General features: G+C 36.5%; 1 protein-coding gene across 4 annotated transcripts in view; it reads right to left on the bottom strand.

The window, feature by feature from the left end:
- The window catches only part of ATN1 (atrophin 1), a 55,644-nt gene extending 45,203 nt beyond the window's left edge, over nt 1-10,441 (bottom strand). Inside the window, exon 1 of one of the 4 annotated variants that reach the window (XM_087954039.1) lies at nt 10,415-10,441. The gene's annotated coding sequence lies outside the window, so the exon portion shown is untranslated. Of the gene's footprint in view, nt 1-10,091; nt 10,219-10,305; nt 10,382-10,414 lie in introns of those variants that run through there. The other 3 variants (XM_087954035.1, XM_087954038.1, XM_087954036.1) reach the window with 3 other exon arrangements.
- Between the last annotated feature and the right edge of the window lie 5,596 nt (nt 10,442-16,037).

Raw genomic sequence — 16,037 nt, 5'->3', positions numbered from 1 at the left:
TAAAGGAACAAACAGTTAGATATGGTGAAATATTGAATGAAAAGGGTGAACTCAAATCTATACAAAAACTAGAGGAACAAGGTATGAATTGGTTTTCATATGCGCAAATACATTCAAGGTATGATAAAGATTCTAAAATGGAAGGTTTCTATGATAAATTGACTGATTTAGATAAGATTTTGACAGGTACTGATGAAAAGGTGATTAAAAAATTGTATGGATATTTATTAGAAATTAAATTAGAAGAAGAACAAGTTAAAGAAACTGTGATGGCTTGGGGGAAGAATTTTGGATATGGGATCGATTTAGAGAAATGGCAAAAATTGTGGCCTCAAAATTATAAAATGACAATGTCAACAGCATATAAAGAAAATTTGTATAAGATGTTTTACAGGTGGCATTTCCCCCCCGACAAGAATAGCAAAAATGTTCAAGAATAAATCCGAAAAATGTTGGAAATGTCATCAGACACCTGGCTCATATTATCATATGTGGTGGACTTGTGCGGATGCTAAAAAATATTGGACTAAAATCCACATGTGGTTGGAAAAAATGACGAAAAAACATATAGACTTGAAACCAGAGATATTTTTATTGGGAATTTTACCTGAAATATATAGTAAAGACTTGAAATATCTGATTGTAAATGTATTAACAGCGGCTAGGATTGTATTTGCCAAAAACTGGAAAAATGAGAAAACACCATCACAGGAGGAAATCATTAAGAAAATATTAGAATGTGCTGAAATGAATAGATTGACATTTGAAGTTAGAGAACAAGAGGATAAGCAATTTTATAAAATTTGGGATCTATTCTATCAATGGTTAGACAATAAAATACAGTAATGAAATATGTAGACTTTTAGAAAATAATAAATATATAAAGATGTACTTTTTTCTTATTATATCTACAAAATGATTTTAGGATAGATTTGGGATGATAATATGAACTGTTATAAAACAAACTAAGTAAATTATGATTATCTTGTAAAACATGAATGAAAGAAAGTACAGTCAAATGATTGATTAATAATGATACTAAGGTATTTAATTTTTGATTGAAAATATGAGATTATATGCAATGTAATTGTAATTGAAGACTACGAAATGGAAGCACAAAACAAGTTGTAAACCAACCGGCACACTGTATGTACACCTATGGAAGATGGCTTGATGTTTTTATGTTTTAACTTTATTGTCTTTTTTATTGTGAGCACATAGGCCCACATTAAAAATGAAATTCTGTTGCCTGTCTCAAGAGAAAGTGTATATCTACCAAAACACATACACTGTCATTCTGTCAGATGAGGTTCTGCTTAATGTCTTGTCCCACATCAGGTAAGAGAAGCATCAGTCTGAAGTCCAATGTTTTCTATGGAACTGATTCTGATACTGTGGAATGTGTTGCCCCTTAGAGATACGCTGTGTCAGGATTTCTCCCCCCCCTTCTTTCTGTTGTCAACTATAAAATGTGCATACAAAACGTTTTATGAGTTGACATGCTGCCTTGTTGCTGATTTTAAAGACTTAAATGAGATGGTCATATCAATAACAATGGCAACGAGTGCACTGTTTGAAGACCTGAAGAACCAAATTCTCCCAGAGAAGATCTAGGTAGTCACTAAGAGTTTACACCAACCACAATCACTTGATGGTCCTGATGCTTAATGAGTTGGAAGGAGTCCTATTTAGTTAGCGTTAAAGTATTTATGCATCATAGAGATCCTTTTATATGAAATTACTCTGCAGTTGGTAGAGTCATTAAATTAGGATATTTACTTTTTTAAATAATCTTTTAGAAAAGAAAATGGGTTGTGAGGTCACTACACATTTCTGTGTCCAATATTTAGTTTGTCCTCACTTCGTGACAAAAAGGAAAGACAGTAGCATAATGAACTCCCTGATAAAAGCAGATTGAAATCTACTGTGACATCTCTAACAACAGTCAACAAAAAAAAAAAACAGAAATTCATTAAAACACATGTAGCATCATCCTGCTGAGTTCTATTCTTGCCTATCATTAAAAAAGATATAAAGCATATATTTTCTTAGATTACTTTCCAAGTTGCAACATAACCTTATGAGATTAATAGCGGCTTTAGTGCATATTATTAAGAAATGTATAGGTTGAACTTAAACTGGTAGAAAATAAGAAAGCTTGTCATTAGACTTTACAACAGGATCCTCAAAGCAACAGATTTTTTCAGATGAAGCTTTTTGTGAGCTAGCTGAAGAAAACCATTTTGCTCCAAATTCAGGCTGCTTTTTCACACTGCCCCTTCTTTTAGATGTTAAAAGCAGGCATAACTACAACTGGCCCTCACTTCATGTTAAATTAATGTTAGTTATTGAAGTCAAAAACTGCTGAGAAGAGAAGTAGGGATAATAGCAAAGTTTGTTTCTTCTAACTTTCTTGCTGTCGGGACATGCTTGCATATAAAACTACATAAAAAGATCTTTCTAGGACTTGCAGGTTGATTTTAAAGTCTATTGCTTTAACAAAAAATGGATTTGGAAAAATAACAAACATAATAGTGCAATCTTTCTGTTGTATTAAGATAATATTTTACAACATTACTATTATGTTACCATGGAATAGTAAAGGTATAACAATAGCATGATAGGTAGATGAAGAGTGTCACTCAGCCCGTGCTATGGAAATGTGCTTCCTTGGACTCTCCTTGGCTAATTAAATACATCTCTTCAAGATGGAGAGATAAATATTTTGATATTATTTCTGGCTGATTAATAGTCAATGGCATATCAATCATCTAAGACCGTGATGGTGAACCTATGGCATGCATGCCAGAGGTAGCACTCAGAGCCCACTCTGCAGGCAGGCGAGCCGTCGCCCCAGCTCAGCTCTGCTCAGCATATGTGCATGCCTCCCGCCAGCCAGCTGATCTTTGGGTCTCTGCCGTGCATGTGCGGTGGGCAGGGCGCGTGCAGGGGGCCAGGTACATGCAAGGGTGATGGGACACATGCACAGGGGATGCACGCACATTGCATTTGGGGGGTTTGTATGTGCACTTTGGGCACTTGGTGCCAAAGAGGTTAGCTATCACTGATCTAAGATATAGACATTTTTGAAGAATAAAATAGGAATTATCATTAATTACTCCCATAATGATGTTGCAGCCAACCACAATGTCTTAAAGAGAAAAAAATGTTTTATGATACAGAAATCCCCCAAAGTAATATTGGGTAAATGATGATCTGGGAATCATGTCCTTCCTGGTTGTTTGACTCTGAATACTGGACAATTTTCATCCAGTCTCCAACCTCCCTTTTTTAGGGAAGGCTATTCAGAAAGGTGCACAGCTTCAAGGAGCCCTGAAAGAATTCTGAGTGCAAGTCAAAGTCCTGATGATCACATTTACAGTCATGGCATAGATCAGTTTACTTGTGGGTCTGCCTATTTTCAAGAGCTTCTGCTCATTATGCCATAGTCCAAGTCCCCTCCATGAACATGTCAGCTTGCAGGACTTTTCTGTCATGGGGTCTGTCCTATGGAACAGCTTCCACCCAATGTTCAGAGGACTGGATCTTTCATCCTTCCAGAAGACTGCTGAAAGCTGGCTTTTATGCCAAGTAATAGGACTGGGATGTTGGGGAGTTCTATATATATGTCTGTGAATCTCTCTCTTCCTCTCCCTCCCCTCCCCTCAAATTTTAACTATCCAGCATTATGTAATTAAGGTGGGCGACCATATTAATTTTTCTAAACAAACAAACAAAACAGGAAATTATCACTGTTATGTGAACAAGGGTTAAAATGGGTTACCAGACCATTCCAATGATATTGGAGATTGCTAATGAAGAAAGTCATAAAGTACGGCTACAAATGGGAATGGAAATCTAGTCAGAAATCATTATAGTTGTACGCTGAGGTGCCCCTGTGACTGGAGGTGTTTTTTCCCAACTTTTTTGCATGCTCGTTGATGCAGTCATTAAGTGAACCATTCTTTTGAATAAGAGTAACAAATTGAAAAAAATGCCAGAATCTGGCAAAAAATATCACAAATCACAGTTAGGTGGCCACAGAATGCCGTGACTGGTCACAAAAAATTGGGAGAGCAATGAAACCATTTATAATGGCCAGAGGGGTGCTTTATAGCCCATAAAGCACCCATTCCATGGTTGTCATAAATGTAAACAGTCATTAAGTGACCAGTTATAAGTTGAGAACTACCATAGCACATTTTAGAGTTAAGACAAACCCGCAACTATAAGGTATACTTTGCCCCCAAATCAGCATATAATTCAATGAGAAATGTTTCTGTGCAATGAAAGGCAATCTTTAATTGAAAGGTATTAATACAAGTGAGCATTCTGCTAGGATGTACATTTTATGCTGTTCAAAAGTAACAAATGTAACTTGGTCAAATATACACTGTCACTAATCAATTTATCAGCAGTCAGATGCTGTGAAAAAGATAATGTCCACTACATAGATTATCTAGTGAAATCATTATCTTCTCCAGCCAGAGGACATATATTGTATTCTACAATCACATTGCCAATGGGAAATGACCTAGTTCAGCTAATAAGCACCTAATAATCTACAAGGACAATTTCTCAGTTCAGCCCAAGCAATTTAAAACATGTTAAAAGATTTGCATTAGCAAATGTTTAGAATTTGGTTCTACAGTATTGAAAATTCTGATGCCAACTCCATTATTATTGATGGGAGTATGATCTTAAATATCTGTGCATTAGTATCAGCACATCCATCAGTGTTTGCAACAGAATTACAGGTATTACCGGTGTCCCATTAATATTATGCTGGCATAGCTTTTCAAATCTCTGCTTTTGTGGGATCGCTGTTATGTTCCTTAGCTGCTGCATGAGCATGCCTTGGCAACCATTTTTATGCAACAAATCTATACAATGTAGCAGGCCTCATAAAGCTGCAGCAGTCATCTTTATCTGTTCAGTTTTAAAATATCATTTTACTTCCTTGACAAAATGTTTGCCATGGATAGTGCTAGCACAATTAATCAACAGTGTTGATGCAGTCAAAACCTGGGATCTGTTCATGTTAGGCTACTGTAGGTATCTCTTACGTTTCTCCTGCTAGGCACTACCATTCATCATTACTCTGCTCTGGGGTACTAGACAGACCATATACCTGGCTTCCTCAGAGTGACCCAATTGTATTTTCCAAATATCTCTTCCAAATATTACCCAGGCTCCTTATTTATCCAGGTTTAAGCTCTTTTGCTACAATCAGAGCACTACTATGTAATTTTTTTAACACTTCTGCCACTTAAAGATTTGTGGCTATTTAGTATGCATATGTGTATATAAGTTATCTTTAGTTTGGGATAGTGTGGTGGCAGAAACTATTGCTAGATGCCCTGGCCATGGCCACTTACTGCCCACGTTACTATTCTTTGCAGCATTAGTTGGAGACAGAGCATGCTTGTTATCAATCATTTCCCCACTTCATTGCACACATTCCTTCTGTATCTACAACATGTCAACCAAGCTATTTGTGGACATGAGTTTAGTGCTTTTTCAAAAGAGCATCAGAATAGTATACTGACAGGTCATAGATGCAGAGCATCTCCATACCTGCAACCTGTTAATGAGTCACCTTTACAGGAGTTAAAACTGGTGAAAATATAGCTATGCCCTGAGCAAATTGGTTACTAATTTCTTGCAGTGGCAAGTTTCCAATTAAAAAAGTACATGGGAAAGTAGCAAATTCTTTGACTTTATGCTTTGTCCCCAGATCATGAGATCTGGATGAATGCTCAAACATTTCATGCTTTCCTTTATTAATATTCTGTTTTCAACAAATAAAGGATGAAATGTTTCAGTCCTTTTAAGTTAGAGAAAAGGATAATTGGAGAACTATGTTTATCAAATTATGGAATAAATTATTTTCATTTCATTATAAAAGAATCTCCAATTAAACTGCGTGACAATAAATACATTGTAAGACGATTAAGAAAACTATTTTCACATACAATGCTTTATGTTAACATTTCGGAACTTTATCAACCACACTTCATTCATTTATTCATTCATTCATTCATTCATTCATTCATACATACATACAAACATACATACATACATACTGTACATACGTACATACATACATACAATTTAAAATCTATTTTTCATAGAAAATCAACCCAGTTTGGGGGCAGCTTTAACTTCATATAACAGTGAAGCCAAATAAAATGTTTCAGATTAAAATAATAAAACAACACAGCAATATCTAGATAAAGAAGTGGAACACAATAGCATAGATTAAGTAAAACATTTGAAGAAAACAAATAGATTTTCAATTAATACTAAGAGTTTCCAAAATTACAAATTATATGCCACACAGAGCTTGTTGGAAGTTTGGGGACATATAAAATTGATAAATAATAATAAGATTTATAATAATTTTGACAGCAAAGGGAAGGAATTCTAAAGACAAGACACATATATCAAGTGTACATTCTCTACTGGACTGCTGAATAGCCTGCAAAATAGGAAACCTCAAGAGCTCTTCTCCAGTAGAATGTAACAAATAGGTCAGATAAAATAGAAAACAAGATTCTTTTGTTGTTTGGGTCTTAAACCAAGATTAGATAGCAAGCCCCCAAACAATTGGTCTAATAACTTGAGACTACCATACGGAAATTTGGGGACAAAGTAATTGAAATTAAGCAGTATATTTTTCCCTTTTGGGGGGGGCTGTTTTTCCCCAAAAAAGTAAGGGGATAGGGTCTCAGAGAGGCGAATCACTCCTATTATCATCCTTGATCCATTTCAAAAGTCTGAAAAACAAAATACAATTGTGCATCTGAGACCTCCCATTATCATTCATAGCTGTGAACCACTGCCCGAAACCTACAAAGTGGACCAACAAATGGTACATTTATCAATTCAATCCGAATAGTACAGAAATGTTCCATGGACAGTGGTATATTAACCATTAAGCACACTAAGCATGTGCTTAGGGCACCAGGCCCAAAGAGGGCACCACAAAAACTTTTATGTAGCCTAAGCTTGGCTTCGTTTGTACAGTATGTACATAGGAGGGGAGCACCAGGATTTGTCAGTGCTTAGGGCACCAGTGAGCCTTAATCCGCCACTGCCCATGGATGTACACATTCTGAGGAAGTCATCCATTTTGGTAAAGGAGTGAGGCAAAAGTAAGTAAAGAAAAAGTAAAAAGAAAATGAAATATAGGAGACAAAGTGAGCAAAGGCCAACAGGGAGTCTCTTTAAGCATTTCAAGTGGAAGAAGAAAGAGTGACTAAAGAAGTTGTGCACTCTGGGAACATGGCAATGAGCTCTGTGTGCTGAAAAGACTATGTTCTGGATTGCAAGAAATACCATATGTTCTAAGAGCCAGTAATGGGGGATAGTGTCCTGCTCTAATAGGAACAGAAATATATGGCAGATTTGAAAAATGCTGGAAATGTCATTAGATACCTGGCTCATATTACCATATGTGGTGGACTTGTGAGGACGCTAGAAAATTCTAAAATTCGCATGTGGTTGGAAAAAAATGACAAAGAAACACATAGACTTGAAACCAGAGATCTTTTTATTATTACCTGATACATATAGTAAAGATTTGAAATACCTGATTGTAAATGTATTAACAGCGGCTAGGATTGTATTTGCTAAAAATTGGAAAAATTAGAAAATACCATTGCAGGAAGAAATTATTAAGAAAATATTGGAATGTGCTGAAATGAGCAGATTGACATTTGAAATTAGAGAACAAGAGGATAAACAATTCTATGACATTTGGGACCTTTTCTATCAATGGTTGGATTGATAAAACACAATAATAGAATATTTAGAATTTTAGATAATAATGAATATATAAAGAGATATTTTTTTCTTTTTTATTTGATATCATATTTAAAAAAATGTTTTTAGGATAGATTTGGTATGATTATATGATTTGTTATAAAATAAACTAAGTAAATTATAGCTATCTCGCAAAGTATGAATGAATAAAATCATAGTCAAATGATTGTTTAATAGTGATACTAGGGTATATAATTTTTGATTGATAATATGAGTTATTATGTAATGTAACTGTAATTGAGACTACGAAATGGATGCACAAAAAATTGGTAAACCAACCGACACACTGTATATTTATGAAAGAAAGCTGGATGTTTTTATGTTTTGTTTGTGTTGTTTGTTTTTAAAAACTAATAAAATTGGTTTTTTTAAAAAAGAAATATATGGCAGATTGATTCAAGGGACTGGCATCATTAAATAAGAGGGAGAGCTAACAAAAGTCTGAGCAGTGAATGCTCTGAGTAGTCAAGGAAAAAAAATGAAATAATGAAGAATAGAAAGCAAGATGATAGATCTCTAAATTATGCCTTCTTGCTAATACATGTGTGGACAAATCATACTACAAGGAATAATTGTAACAACAGACCTTGAACATCTCCAAAGACATTGCAGAAGACTTTGGGGACTCAAGCGCATGATTAGCGAACCGGTTGTTACACCAGCAGCATTCCACCATTGCACAAGACCAAGCTTTAAGAACACTTGCATACAAAACCAGAATGAGAAGACAGCAACAGACAGCAAATGTCACCTCTGCAAAGAAGTTGACAAAACAGTGAATGTCCTAGTTCGCTGCTGAAAGATAACATAAAATTACTACAAAAATGGCATGATCAAGTAGCAACAATGGCACATTGGAATATCTGTAAGAAATTCCATTTGTCTGCAAGCAAGGATTGATGGAATTACAAAATAGCAAAGTAATAGAAAATGAAGGTAGCAAATCAATTAAACTTTAAATATTAATTTAATTAATGTAATGTTTAGTTTATTTATTCACTTCTTTTATTTTTATAAATCAGTTATATAGTTGTTATATTTGCATCCGTGGAGCACTGAAAAAAAGCATAGATGGAATGACTTTAATCCACTGAAAAACTTGAGGCCCTTCAGATGTTTGGGCTATCATGTGTTACTCTAATTTATTATACATTAACTGTATAATAATGACTAAAAAAATTAATTTATATATATTTTTCTCTGTATGTGTGTTTGCAAGCACACATATCAACAATGTTTGTAAAACAGAGTTAACATTAAGACCAAATCTAGATGCTGCTAGATCTGGAGCAAATGATTGTAGAAAAATGCAGGAATAATGGTAAATTATTTAAAACTCTTCGGGTTACAGGAAGTGTCTAAAAGCCATACCTAAATATTTATCAATGCTGTTTTAGACAAGCTCTGAATAGTAATAGGCATGCTATCAAAATTGCTTATGTCAGAATACCTACATTAAAAATAGAACACGTTCCTTTATAATCAACATTGAAATGCATTTCATCTTCCTGTTTACATATCATATGATAAATCTGCAGTTATTGAAGAAAATGACCCACTCAGGGACCTAATTCCAAATAAAATTACTTTTAGTGTATCTATACATGTGCCAGACTGAGACACAATAGTTTTGAAGACCTGCTGAAACAACTTTCAAAGAGGCAGTCTCATGATATATGCACATATATTAATATTGTCCCAGCTCTGACTGTGATCAAACAGCTTTTGCAAAGTTTGAGACAATCCAAAAGCTTAAAAAAATTATAAAATACTTAAAACAGGATGAACATCACATCACAAGGATAATTACTCTTGCAGTATTCAACCTTTCTTTCTCCTCAAAGGCACCACAAAAATCTTTAGGAGATAAAAGAGTTTTCAAGATGAAAAGCAGGGTCAGGGAGCACTTGCATTTTCTTGTACATGCATTTTTTTAAAAAAATTATCTGCTCTGATCAAGCAGAGCTAACATGTTTATTTAGCCTTTTATAACGACCTACCAAACCTATTTAACCAAGGGGACAACAGGAGAAGAGAAAAATGTAAATACAACAGAAAATCTATTTGTATTGCAGAAAATCTTATTTTAAACTACTTGGAATTGACCCACATATCTCTTTGTTGCCTTTTGCTACTTACAAGAACCTCTGTTGCAAAAATAATTGCTTTCAAAACTGTTCTAAAAATTGTCACAAATATACCACAACAGCACCAAGCATTATTTTCCCTTCAATCCTATGGATTATTTGGACTTGTTACCTCACCTTAGTTTAGGTGTTTTGTTTTTTTTTCAAAACGACAGCCATTTAGAAGTGCTTGAACTGTTCAGATTTAGCCTAGGGCCCTAAATGCGGGCAATCCTCTCTAGGACAATATTCAAACCCACCCACCCCAGCCGTCCCCTTCCCTCCCCCCACCTCCCCCGCTTTATTTTCAGGTTTGCCAATTACAAAGCAATCCATTTATTAACTCTTTCACCTTTTTTATTAGGTCACGTTTAAAATCTTGTGCTTACATGCCTCTGCCCTCTAGTGGAAGGCATAGAAGGTCCCTCGCCTTCTGCCACGACGTTTCCTCATTTCCTTACCTGTTGAACGGATCACATTTTGAAGCGAGAAGACTGAGACAGAAATAAAATGGAGTTTTATACAATGTTCTCTGAACTACAGCTCCCAGAATGCTCCTTGTTATTATCCTTTGTGACACCTTATAAAACAGAGCAGAATTGCCCACTGGGCAATATTAGTTCAAAAATGAGCCAATAACAACTTTGTATCTGCAATTTCTTAGGGCTGGGGGCGGGGGGGGGCATGCCAAAGCTTGGGTGGGGCAAGGGCAAAGAAGTTGGTAGGAATTTAATTTCAGCTTAATCATAGTTAAATTAAATATAGTTGGTATAATTACTCCCCACATATTTAATGATGTTTCTGTTCTATCACATTATACAATACAATTTGGCAGCAATGTCTAGAAGATTTCTGAGGATTACACTCAAGGATTTGCACAGAGAACAGGAGCTACAAGTTGGAAACCTGTGCCTGCCATAAATCCAGGTGACTTGAGAATTTGGGGTCTATCGATGTGGAAAACAAAATAGGGCTGGGGATTACAGTACAATGAAAATGCCATTGTGGCCGACACTAAGCTGGGCTTTGCACTGATTTGAAAGTGCAGAGAAATAAACATTTCATTCAACCCATTAAACAAATAGAAAGCTCTTTGTTTTTGCTAATGTCTTTTTATTTCTCCACAGCTGCCTGAGCACTCATTTTTCTGAAACATTGTTAGATTGTTTTCTGTATCCACTGAAATTTCTGAATATAGATGATGGGGGCATGGAAGAGTAGAGCAGAAACTGAAATTTTGACTATAGAGGATTGAGGAAGATTAAGCAAATACAATTCTGATATAGATTGATTTTATGCAACAAGATGTTTGTTCAATGGATTTTAATAATTGAATTACAAATATACTCTGTAGCTCAAAGTGAACCTTCCCAAAGACAATATTTCAAATGTATGTATGTCTGTTATGTATAGAAAATATGTTCAAAATATGTAGCTCGTTTCAACACCAAAGAAAACCCTCCTGGCTAGGATCAAGGATACATCAAATTTAACATTTGCTGAACATTTCAATGTTACGTATGTTGTCCAACTTCAGTGATTTACACATGCAATGCTAATGTTCTGGATATGGAATCTGAATCCAACACTCTTAGTGTAATAGTACCTAATTAGATAATTCTGATTTTCTGCACAGAATGTTGTTGATGGATCAGTATCAATTTATATTCAAGGATGGGAGAAGGCAAACTATAATGCAACATTATTAATATTTTTGAAGTATTAGGCATTTTTAAGAAGGTATTAATAAAAGTCTCTTCTAGTAACATTTATTGTCAATAGGGTTAATAAAATATACTAGAATATGGTCAGCATTGCCTAAAAATTGAATATGTAAGCTGCCCATACCAATGAATCCTTTCTCAAAAAATTATAATAAAATATAATTTAAAAAAATATTTACAAAAGTAAAATCCAGCACTTATACCAACAGATTAACAATAGAAAAACATGAGATTATGTGTAAGATTATTTTAAGTATATATAATAATTTGTAATCTTGAGGAGTAATCCACAATCATCCATAATCCATATAATCCATAATATAACCAAAAGAATGTTTATCCAAACGAGTAATCCATTAGGAAATTATTATTAATATAGGTTGACTAGATTTGGTTAAATGTATCCTTCATTGGAGTTTAGTACTTAGTTATTTTTTTCTCACAGTGCAGTTTCCCATTACAATACCTGAATATCACAGATCCAATAAAAGATTGTTAAAAAATGTTTTGAAGTTTTGTAATATTATTTAACAACTAAGGGTAAGAACTGTTTCTAATTTTTTATATCCTATTCCCATCCATTTTATACACATTAGATAATGTTAGCCAAGAAACCGACAGCAGGATTCATTGTGAAAAATTTGGAGGTAATTGTCCTACTCTTTTCAAATATTTTCAACAAAGTACACGGACTTAGAGTTTGTAGCATTTATCTCTGTACTAGCTGTATACCCGTGCTTTGCTACAAAACTATGTAATCGGGCTTAGTTTTTGGGGAGGAAAATAAGGGGGGGAAATTTGTGCCTCTGCCTACCAGCAAGCATCCATTGGTATTCATCTGGCTGGGGTCTTGTCAGTGTGTGAGAGAGTTGAGGGCTGTTTGGAAACTGAAACAGTATTTGCTGTGTGAGCAAGAAGGAGACAGCAAGGAGCCTGGGCGTGACTTAGCTCAACTATTCTGTACTAAAGCTGGTGCTGCCCTGAAACTGAAACTGAAACTCCGCTCCTCTGCTTGTGTTTTGCATTTGGTACAAATTTCTTTTCAGGTGGGGAGGGGGAGTAGAACTCCTTAGCATCAGAGTGTGTTAATAATAATATATGAAATGTTAATGCTCTGATGGTCATTTAGAAAAATCCTTTCTTAGTGAGCACCTAGAAGCCGAGAGGAACATATGTGCCAAATTTCAAGTTTGTAGGCTTTATGGTTCTGGAGATTTTGTGATGATGCATGAGTGGTATTTCGCTTTTATATATAGAGATTATTATTATAAACCTCTCTAAAGCATTTAGAAAAGTACAATTTATATCCTGTAATTGTAATGAAATATAATGTTAGCTATGGACTATGGATACTGTAGTTCATTCTTGATTGCTTGCTCAAAGTACTCACTGAAATCCAGTTTGGAGGGTCTTTTCCTGTTTGCTTATACTGTTCCTTGAAGTTATAAAACATGGAAGGAAGACCATTCTAGTATTATTTTACTGGGCTCCAGAATGTCTTTGCTGTCATTTTTTCCTATGCAAACAACCTACTGCCTTCAATTCCACTTGGCCTTGACCTAAAGTAGTGGTTGCCAACTGGTGGGCCAGGGACCACTGGTGGGCCGCGAGAAAATTTTGGTGGTCCGCAGATAAATGTCCCCCCCAAAGCAATTAATCCAGGCTGCATGGGAACACAAGGTGCTCCACTGACATGGCCCGCCCACCCGCTGGCCCCCACCCTTTGGCCAAGTGCAAACCTTACCTTGAGTAGAGCCACGCAAGCTGGAACTAGAAGGTAACACCAATGGTCGGGAGGGGGGGGGGGGGGGGGGGGGGGGGGGGGGGGGGGGGGGGGGGGGGGGGGGGGGGGGGGGGGGGGGGGGGGGTGGGGGGGGGGGGGGGGGGGGGGGGGGGGGGGGGGGGGGGGGGGGGGGGGGGGGGGGGGGGGGGGGGGGGGGGGGGGGGGGGGGGGGGGGGGTTTTGGAAAATTCTGCCGCAGGGTGGCTTGCAGATGTTGGTGGGAAAGTCAGTCCCATATTCCCAGAGCTGCAGTAGTCACAAGACTGGCCCTTTAGCCATCCCAGAGCAGCTCCTCCAGTCCATGGCAGGCCGGTGCACCGGGTGGAGGAGCAGCTGCTCCGGATGACCAAAGGCCAGTCCTGTGACTACTGCAGCTCTGGAATATGGAACCAATTTTCCACCAATGTCAGCAAGCCACTGTCAGTCAAAATTCATATTAGTGGTCCGCGGGATTTAAAATTATGAGTTTGGTGGTCCCTGAGGTCCAAAAGGTAGGCGACCCCTGACCTAAAGGGTTTATTTCATATTTCCTGGTCTGTAATCCCTGAGCCTGGTTTCAGATCTTATTTGAACCTTTATCTCCAATTCCTGATCTTCATTTGCACATTTTCATTGCCTTCCTAGATGGTTCCAACCTTCCATTCTGTTGTAATGCTGGGACCCAAATTTGAGTTTCTTTGTGTTTAACTGCATATTGTTCAATATACTGCCTATACTTCTATTGGCAAAAAATAAGTAAGGTTCATATCTATACTTCGGAGCAACTAGTTCCAAATCGGTAGTCAGTCTAGAAATAGAATATGTTCAACCCAACAAAGGCAGTTTTTTAAAAAAAGTGTCTACTCACTGAAATATAATAAATGTGGCTTAACAATATCAGATCAAACACATTGGCTATTGGTCTTTTCTATTCTTTACAAATAATCACATCCACAAAAATGACAGAATTGCAAGCTATTCTGGGCAAAAGAGATCTTGAAAAAAATTGCAAGGCCAGCTTTGTTCCTAAGCAACAACTCTCGGCTTAAGAGTCTATTGGAGAGAAGACATTTTGAGGAATCTTTTATTTATCTCTTTCTGCAGATTGCTTGGTAGATGCTTAAGATACATAAAAAAGAATGATGCAGATCAACAAAATGTTTTCACATTTAATAATGTTTCTATTTTTAAAATGGAGTCATATTAATGTTAGTGTTGGGCAGAAAAATTCTGCATATTTTTCTAGAATGATACAAAATAACAAAATGCTTTCACATTTAACAAAGCTATTTAAAAATAGAGCTAAATTAAATTTAATGCTGGGCAAAAAAGTTCTGCATATTTTATACCAATTTTCTTTCAATCTGATGGCAAAACTTTCTTCAGAAATCAATTTCAAGAAGAGAAATTGAGTGAAATGCTTGTACTGGAGTGTTTCTTCCTCCATTTATCAGATTGTATCTCTGCAGGATGTTTTCATCTTCTTCCTTCTACGTGTAATCATCTGTCCAACATTTTGAGTTTCTCTAGCTTGTTTCACTTTAGTTAAATCCCAAGGAGACAATCTCACTGGAGATCTTCCCCGGGGCTTTTTCCAGTTGGGACATATGGGCAGCCAGGGAAGCTCCCAAGGAATGGAAAGGCAACCAAAAGTGATTGCACCACCACGATATACCACCTGCCATTTCCAAAAATGAAATTCAAGGCCACCAAGAGAAAATTGAAATAAATTATCAAGTCCCTAAAGATGCCGAGAGCTCTGGAAGTACTAAAAAGAAAGAGACAATTTCTTGGTCTCCTGACACCACCATCTTTTAAAATTATGGCCTGTTGTTTAGGTATTTTAAGGGAAGGACTAAAAAATTTTAAATACATTTTAAGGCAGGAACATACTATATTTAATGCTGGATTTTGTCTTGACTAAGCTCAAAATAGCCATCATTTGTAATTCTGAAGGGCAGTACTGAAGTACACTCATAGAAATGTTTAAAGCAAATTCAATTTGTGATCTGCTCCCAAACACCTTGCACTTGATTTGAGCTCTGGGCTTTAAGTGGCATTGAGTGATAAAGATCAATAGCCCTAGCAGGCCCAGAAATGGACGTTTTCTTTTTAATAATTCCAACTCTCTCAACTTCCTTAGGCTATATTTATCCCTCAAGGTCTCAAGGCCTTGTGATATAAGTTACTATTATAAGAAACATAACCAGGACCCTGCTGGATCATCCCCCTTGCCCATCTAGTCCATCAATTTGTTATCAGAGTGGTCAACCACATTCACATTCCTACTAGTTTCTCAGCAGGAGTCATGATGCTATTAAGGCTGACAGTCATTGACCCCCTATAACTTCCATGAATTGGGCCCCTTTTTTTAAAGCCGGCATCATATCAGGAGGTCCTTCTTTTCAGGATCTCTAGGGAAAGCAATAATAGGGGAATATTTTCTCTTTGGCTTAGTGAGAACTTTCACTTATTTGCCCTGCATATTTTAGCAGGATCTATCTTTAAAGCACAGGTACAGGCAGGTTCTCCTTATGACCAACCTTCCTCAGCTGGTCCCACTAGCTCCACTTGTATTGCCAACAAGCTCCAACTTGAA

Source organism: Notechis scutatus, chromosome 2 (genome assembly GCF_049901735.1).
Source record: "Notechis scutatus isolate UNSWTSFEM ecotype Mainland chromosome 2, rNotScu1.2, whole genome shotgun sequence".
In the NCBI taxonomy this organism is placed as follows: Eukaryota; Metazoa; Chordata; class Lepidosauria; order Squamata; family Elapidae; genus Notechis; species Notechis scutatus.
This window is presented reverse-complemented; position numbering and strand designations above follow the sequence as displayed.